General features: G+C 39.9%; 1 long non-coding RNA gene across 1 annotated transcript; it reads right to left on the bottom strand.

Moving 5' to 3' along the window:
- Positions 1–6,919: 6,919 nt before the first annotated feature.
- LOC149460115 (uncharacterized) lies at positions 6,920–7,757 on the bottom strand. Its single transcript, XR_016313152.1, has 2 exons — positions 7,273–7,757; positions 6,920–7,162 (listed from the first exon to the last, which is right to left on the bottom strand). It is a non-coding gene; the product is annotated as an uncharacterized LOC149460115 (long non-coding RNA).
- Positions 7,758–8,908: the final 1,151 nt, after the last annotated feature.

Below are 8,908 nucleotides of genomic sequence, written 5' to 3'. Positions count from 1 at the left end.
TGCAGATGATGTTAGTGCTCCTTTCTAGATTTGCCTCTCTGTTGGGTCTTCATGTAAACCTCTCAAAGTCTACCAACCTGATAGTCACTTTTTCCCCACTTTCCCTAGAATTAGACACAGTTTCAATTTCAATGGACCGCTACGCTTTCCTTTTTTGTATTGCAATGACATCAACATAAAACTCTCTATTTTATGCAAATGTACCCCTCTCCTCAAACAAATCAGGGAGATATTGTCTTCCTGGGATCATACATACAATATATCTCCTTGTTTGGTCACATTCCTACAATCAAACTAAAGTACTTACCTAAATAACTACTGTAATCCTTTCCGGATTCACCCTTTTATGGTCCCTTCCTATATTCTACATTCTCTGCAAACACAAATCTTGAAATTCATCTGGAACTCTTATCAAGTTAATACTCAGCAGAAAAGACACAGAGGATTCTCATTAAGACAGAGTGCAAAGCTCCAGACCATGGCTTTAGAACGGAGAGGATTATTTTGTCAGTATTTTCCAGGTTTTGTAGTTCTGGATTTGGGCCTGGAGTTTGAAGGTTTGAAAGTGTCTTGGGAGGGATGAAACCTTCAATCCTTTGTGCATACAGGTCATATTAGAGACCTATAGGTTGCGTGCGGATGCAGGTATGTATGCTCATTATAAGCCAACCCGGAGCATAGCTCAAGGCTCCCATTTTTGAGACAGAACCCTGTCAGGAGAGCTGTGTGCCCCAGCCAGGAGGGATGTATGTTCCTGCTGGAGACCGCACTCTATGTTGGGGGAATTCCTTGCCCACAGGTATGGAAAAGTCGGGACAAATACACAAGTCTGGGGAGACTGAGAAAGCTGAAGTAGCTATCAAGCTCAGGGGACTGGAGGGAGTCCATAAGTTTCAAGAGGGCGAGAGAGCTAGGGGTGTCATATGAATCACTAAGTGAGCCATGAAGAGCCATAGAGCTGGGTATGAGAGACCAGAACAGAGGGGCAACTGACAAGAAGACCAGGTGGCTCTGCATTTTCTTGACTGTTTGCTTTTTAAAGCTGCAACCCTATACCGCATGAGCAAAGCAGCCCTCCTATCCCAGTGCACTGTGTTTCCATCTGGGATAAATGATGATCCTTAACACTTCTGTTGGTGCAGTGTCCATTGCTTAAAGATAATCTATTCTTTACTGACCATGCAAGCACCTTTTCACAACTCTAAAAATTGTAACTGCTGACTTTTAAAATACAGCCACTTACCTGTCCCTCGGTCCAGCGGTGTCCTCACCATCGCTGGTTTCACTGGCCATATTCTCTCCCTGGTGCTGACATCTTTAGTGTGGGCACCTGGCTGTGGCAGCTTGCGGCTTGACAGCTGGGTGCCCACTGTGCATGCGTGAAAAGCGCTGTGCTTTGTGAATGGCCTAGTAGTCGTCTGAGACCTGTCACATGTCCCAGAAGACTACGGGGAGGGAGGACAACTTCCGCATCCGATCACCTAGGCGATTGGAGTGGAAGTGGGAGTGGGTACCTGTCAAATTGGGGTACCCGCTCCCCCCCCCCCACTCCCCATAGGTGCCAATCCTTCATGGGGAGCTAGAGACAAAGCATTAAAGTGGAACTTCCCCTTTTGGGTGGAACTCCGCTTTAGGTATTGCATACAGGGAACAATCATTAATCAGAAACTGACTGCCATATTGAATGACACTCATGACAAGTTTCTCTCTATCTGGCAGCCATGGTTTATCTACTCTCCTCTTTCACAAAAGATGTCAGGTCTCCATCAAATCTGAGATCTTGACATCCACCTTGAAATGGTTAGAGAACCCTTACTCCTTTACCCATGGATCTCTTTCCGTATACCTAGGCAGTCTCTGAGTACCCTGCCTCTTTTATCACCCATAATTCCTTCCCCTAGCTTTCCTCTCCTTCTCTTGCTTGTTCTTCTTCCCACTTTTCTATTCCCCTTCTCCTTTTTTATGTTCTCTTCTTCTTTCCTCCTTTTCAATGTTCACAGTTCCTATTGCCAGGAGCTATGCATGTGGGAAGTTTTCTTTTACCATTTTTTCTTTGAATTTGTTTGTTTTCAGAAGTTATCTTCTGGCATGTCTTCTTTGAATCTATCTACTGGTAGTGCCTAAATCTTTATCCTAGCCATTCTGCATTCAGTATAACATTATTATTGTACCTTATCTTGTAGCATTAATCTGCTGTACATTTCTGTCATAAGCTTTGCTCTGCCTGCGTGCTTTTCTTAACTCAGTGTAATATGATCATACCTCGAGTTATTGGGTTTGCACTGTAACATTATCTTATCAATAAAAGCTTTTGGTGAAAAAAAACTGGATCTCTAGCTTCTCAAAATAACATCTTAGGAAACTGCCCAAATCAGCCATGATATGCTAATTTTTTTTTTTCATGGAACACAAATACCACCATTTAAATCCCCCTTATCCCACTAGAGGTCCAAACAACAAACAGCAGAACTGAAAATGAAAAAAGGAAAAATAAATCCTGGGGGGAGGTGGGGTTCTTGCACTGCAACACACAAGTTGTGTAAATCTCAGGCAGAGCTGTGTAACTATCAGGACTGGATATACAAAAAACCTAAACTAGCAACAGCCAGGACTCGGGGGGACGGGAATGGTGCAAATAACCTTCCAATGAAATAGACCAAGTACAACTAAGCTGATCATTTATACTCAGCTCTATCCTCCCCTACTGTGTAGCAAGTATTTATAATGTTAGGTCTTATAAATTCCACATTTGCATAAGATGGCATGTCAAAAATATGAAACAATAATGTGAAACAACTGCAAAAATCAAATTTTAAAAATAATTAACAAATGAAAAAGTAACATATTTCTGCTTCATCATTAGATGTAATAGGAAACTGTTGCCCCAAATTATACTTTAACAAAAAAAAAAGATCAACATCTCTGAATTAAGCTTAAAGCTGAAGTTCATCCAGCCTTACCTTGAGTCAGTTCTATAGGCTTCACTCCTGTGCTGAAATTGATTACTCTGATTTCACTTCACAGTGTACATTAGAAGCTGCAGAAAATCGGAACTTGCCTCATTCCCTTCATCATATTGCCCTTTCCTCTGAAGCCCGACTGATTCAGGCCCACCCTTTCATTTGCTAGATTTTAGTTCAGTCCAGTTTCAATCATGAAGACTCAGCATCTAATGTGGACCTTACCTAGGGCAGAGTGCATGCAAATGAAACTTGCCTAGGAATGCCCACTCCTCCAGACTGATATCCACCAATTAAGGCATTTTGATATTTGCTCGACTTCTCCCATCAGGCAGCCTACTACTTGCATCAGGGCGGAGGACTCTTGGTATCAGTATCACCCTCCTGCACCCTCCCACCAGCCATGATCTCCAAGCATTGCATTTTGAAGCATAGAGGCATAGTGATGACATCACTGGGTCTAAAATAAGGTATGCAATGAAAGTAGAGTAGTTTTATTTAAACATGTCTTTTGCGTGTTGATGAGGTTGGAGGAAGGAAACTGGGAAGGCAAAATTAAACAGATTAAACTTCAGATTTAAACCTTCTGCAAACATAAATAACAAATTCATTTAAACAAAGTTATGTAAACTGAAAAACAAATAAAATACATTTCCTCCATTTAATGAGCAGTGTTTTTCACCATATGCATGGTTTGACCTTTCTATAGGAAAAAAACATTCATGACTAAAAACTATATATAGCTGACTCAGGCTGGAGCAGATAAAGATTTAGGCCATTTGAATTAAGAAAGCACCATGATGTGGGAGGAAGGTAGATTTCTACAGCTATGATTTTGTGCACTGCACCGAGTCTTTGTAAATTTCACTGAACTGCTTAGTGAATTTAATTCAAGTAAAGCAATACAATCAGTAAAAATGCATACATCAGAGTCTAGACAGATACTATGGGCACAAAATGAATAAAAACATTCTCATTACCTGGGGTAAAAACAAAACTAATGGTGGGACCACTTTGTCGTTATTTCTGTGGCTGACTGTGCTTTTATGCATTTATCACCACCAACAAGGCCAGAATTATGGCAGGGTAGACAATTGTCGGGATCAGTGAACTCTTTTGAACCTCTCCACTTGCTGCTCAAATATAGATGGTGTTTTTTATACTTGTTAAATATAGGCTTAAAGGCAAAATTAGTTAATATGTCATTTGAAGCATCCTTGATTTCCCTATGCCATTTATACGTTTAAAGTGGTTGCAAACCATTACCCAGGGAAGTAACTAGCCTGAGGTGGTACACAGAGATGAAATACATCCTCCTATATAAGTTGTACCTGTTTATGCTCAACTATCTCTTCTCTACAGCTGTTCAAAGTACAGAATTTAGACAGCATTTCTCTGGAAGGCAGGGAGGGGTGTGGGGATCTGATGTCATACACTTGTAGACAAGTGCAGTCCAGTTTCTCCACTGTAGGTGGTGCTTGTCTGAAGTGGCAGTTCAGCTGGAGAGGGAAGTTGAGAAAACTTGTTTTCTATAGGATTCCCTTTGTTCCCTGGAGCAGTGTTCTAGTTGGCTACGCTGCATCCAATTGACCCTTGGCAGTCAACTAGGGTAACACAAAGCCCCAGAACCTTGTTAAGTCCCTGCTCCCAAGTTTTGGTGTGCAATTGAGAAGAGGCTAGTTTAAGGAAAGTATACCCAAGGGTTCAGAACAACATTAGTGGTAGGGACAGGTTCTGGCAGAATAGGGACAGCACAGGGCCAATGCCTTTACCTCAGCAATCTCCCTTTTGGTTTGGACCAGCCAGGCTGCATTCCACCCACCTTGGCAAGAGCTATCTTTGGTTCAGGCCTACTACCGCTGACTCTCAGCTGCATTGACTGTAAGTTTCCAGATGGGTGAGCTCCCCTGCTGGACTGTTGTATTGCTTGTAAGTTCTTCAATGCATGGGCTACTACACACTGGGCCTCTGTGTGTTTACTGCCACCACACCATGTTGCACCTACCCAACACACTGGACAGCATAGAGCAGGAAGCTTAGTGTAATCTAAGACCTTAGTGAAGGGAAAGGACACATACCCCCCTACACAGTCTCTCATAGGGAAACATATACTGTATATCGGAGGCTGTCAATCACCCGCTGTATGGTGGAGGGTGGGCAAGGCTGTCTCCTGGGATTGTCTGATTTTGGCATAAACTGTCAAAAGTGACTCAGGCAGATAGCAGAGGAATGAGAGAGGAGACAGATATCACACTAGGAACCTTTGATTGAGGCAAGTACACACTATAAAAGGATATGGTTTGTACATTTTTCATTTCAGAGGTTTACAACCACTTGAAGGTTTCAATAATCCTTACATAATCAACTCTGTTTTCATTCAGTTTAACTATGTCAACGGGTATTTTTAGGAGAAGGAAAACAAGACTGTAGCTTCATGGCTGATGAATTAGGCTTTCGCTTTCTATGTCTATTCAGTATATAAACATGCATGCTCAAACAATCTGAGTATGTCTCTTTATGCATGTATGTTTGAGAGAAAAGTCTATTTCTGGTTCTATCTATATCCAGGTTTAAAATAACCTCTGCGCTCCCGTTACTCACTTCAATCAATTTATGTGTCAAGTAAGTGCCATGTACATAACTTGCCAACTCAAATAGTTTTTCTTCAGTGATCTTTGCTAATGTTCTAAAAAATGTGTTCCTCAGGTAATACCTTTTGGAATCTCCTGGCTTATTATTAATTCAGCTTTGATCAACGAGCCACTAGGGTAGTGTAAGAATCATGAATGCTCTAGACTTGAAGACAATAAACTCCTGTAATAGTTGCTCTGTCCAGGGGTGACCTTAATGTTATATGAAGAAAAGTTTTTAGCAAGTTGCCCTCTTTGCCGGGCAAATTCTGTTTGTTCTCCAAGTAAGTACTGCCACTGAAACTGGCATCTAGGAAATACATTTTGTACAAGGAACTCTTCCCTAACTTCACATAACTTTAGTACATTTTTCACATTATAATATAATCATTCAAGACCGTAATCAGTTTTGACAAAGTGTACAAGACCAGGAGATGTTGGGGTGATGAATCAGAATCCGAAATTGAACATGTATGCTTACTGTAAGAATCATTTTTAATAAAAGTTTAGGAGAGGTGAAATGTCTGTAAATGTTCCCCATAGTATGGTACCCTATGCAAATGTACACGGTTCTTTGGACACTACTGCTCCATAAAAAGTATGGTACGCCTGCACTAGGAAAAAGAAGGTCAACTCTTATGATACACAGGAGCTTTCATTATTCTGCTTTGTGCTAAATATGTTGCAAGCCATCAGAATTTAGATTAGGGGGTTGGGAAAATACACCAGATGCTGAAGGTGTCAAATCTTGTTACAAACTAACAGTTCCCCATTAAAATGAAAGTGGGAAACAATATATGTTGCTTATGTTTAGAGATTTTAGTGGCTGAGATTTTTTGAGGCTGACCACAAACTGAAAAATGCTCTCTTTTTGTCTTTTACCCACATTTAGTCAATGTTTAGGGGTTTAGGGGTAAAAAAAATTGTTGGACAAATGTTGCAAGCATTCTCCTAGCTATCACCAGTTCAGACCATATTTTGCCTAATGATTTCCTATGATTGTCAGAGCCATCTAGTAGCCATAATGTGTTTTTCCCGAAATACCTCAGTCAAGAAAATGCCAGATTATGGGCACTAGAGGGAGTTGACAAACATAGAGAATCAACATGTAAAGCAAAATTTGGTCAAATTTGTGATGGTAAGACGAATACTTGTGAAAATAATTCAACAATGTTTTCATAAATAGACTCCTTAAGTTTATATATAGCCCAAACATGTTCAGCTTTGTATAGAGTTTATTTTTTCTGTCTTGCTAACAACCAGAAAATTTTTCTTCCTATCCTGAAAATGGAAAGAACCTCATGGACTTTATAGGCATTACAACAATAATTCATAAAATAGAATGCTTTATTAAACATATACATACATATATAAAATAATTACAGAATATGACCTAACCCTGTAACATACGAAAAAATCAATGCAGATTCACATATTATTAGCAGACCCCACAATTTCAAAGATATGCTGCATCTCAGCAACAGCTAAAAAGAGGTTCTCTTTATGTAGTGGTGGTAATTGCTCAACGTGTTTCGCGATGATATGGCTTCTTCAGGAGCTATAAGAAGATTTCTAAATGGGAAATATAAAATTACATTGATAAATGCATAAACATCTTATGTAAAATAAGTATGGCGTACACAGATGATGATAAAGCAGATATAATAATTCAATATACATACTGTACATCTGCACATAGACAATGGAGGAAAGCACCCGATAACACCATGAGAGGCCAATCAATGAGGGGATCCCAGCAAAACCGGCGAAGTGAACTGCACGCCCTATGACAGTGCCTGGTATATAAATAGGTATATTAGTGTTAATAAGGATGTACAAAGGCCCAGCTATATGGTAAATAAATCATATATATATAGAGGAGTGATACTCACCTCCCCATTAAATGAACATAGTAGGACCACTGACTATTTCTGGTAATATACACCTTAGTTAAATCTAAGAGACCAGTGTAACATATAAAGGTCTATGAAGAAACACAGAAAAAGAAAGTAAATAATTTATAAGGCATATGTGCCCCAACAGCCCACAGACAGGACCCCAGTCTTGGGTAACTGGTTGAGCAACAGAGAAAGGGGAGAAAACAAAAGTAAACAACATACCTTACTAAAATGTTCAACAAAAATTCCAAGGCCCTGGATAAGCCCCTGTCACGTACCTGATGGGAGACTGAAATGATGAGGTCGGCCTCACTTGTGTCACTAGTCCTGATCCCGCTGGAGTAGGAACAGAGAGAGTCTAGGACCCAGGGACACAAGAGTGCCAGTATTTGTTGTTTGCAGCTCTTGCTGATGAAAACCTTGGAAGGCTGATGATCCTCTGATTTTGGCACAGTAGTAGTAGGCAGAGCAGATTTTGCAGATTGCCAGGCGTGCACCAGAGCAAGGCAGGTAGTGAGGACAAGAGACAGGAGCAATGTCATGGTATAAACAATAAAATTTAAAAAATGGTGCCGCGCCCTTTGAGTGAATGTGTATCTAGATGTAATAGGATAATGACTTAGAAGTGAATGATAAACTACCTATATCAATACATTAAGTTGCATAGTGGTGAAACATGAATAGAAATGTCAAACAATATTTATAACAAAAATCTGAATAAAAAATTATACATAAAAAATGTCCAATTCATGAGAAAGTCCAATCAAGTGTAAAATCCCATCACATTGAGACATACTCAATGTGCTATAATAGACTGCTCACATAATCCGGATAGTCTATAGAAAAATCTACTGGACTAAAAAGCAAAGGTTTACTCTGATGTGTTCCTCTGTAGAAAGCAGACTGGATGGTTCACCTCCTTACTCCTGGTTATGCTGCTATGGGTAAATCCAGGATATGGGTCCTCCATTCAACAGGCTCTATGTACTTTCTCCAGATTTTAAAAACATTCAGCGCTTTTGATGAAGTGTAGTGTGTCCAGCCTGAGCGGCATGTAGACACACACTGCCCATACTCGCCGTTCCAAGGAGTCGGGTACGTGGTGACGTCAGTGCCCCTCCACACCAGGGTCACGTGGCTTCGTCCAGGGGATGTAGTTGGACGAACACTGTGTATTGACTCCTTAAATAGTATTCGGCGCCATTTTCTTGTAGCCCTTATTTTTTTTATTTATTTATTTTTTAACATATTTTATTTTTTAATTAATTTTAAATTTAATTTCCAATTTATGTTATTTTAAATTTATACATTTCTTAATTTTACATATATTTTCATTTTTGATATCTGTAGATTTTACATAATACACAGAAATACACATTCGTCAGCTAATATGCTCCATTTCCTATGTTAATGGAATGAA

Source organism: Staurois parvus, unplaced genomic scaffold (assembly GCF_062004578.1).
Source record: "Staurois parvus isolate SC_StPar_1 unplaced genomic scaffold, SC_StPar_1.0 ptg000235l, whole genome shotgun sequence".
In the NCBI taxonomy this organism is placed as follows: Eukaryota; Metazoa; Chordata; class Amphibia; order Anura; family Ranidae; genus Staurois; species Staurois parvus.
Note: the sequence above shows the minus strand (reverse complement) of the source record. Positions and strands in the feature narration are given on the sequence as shown.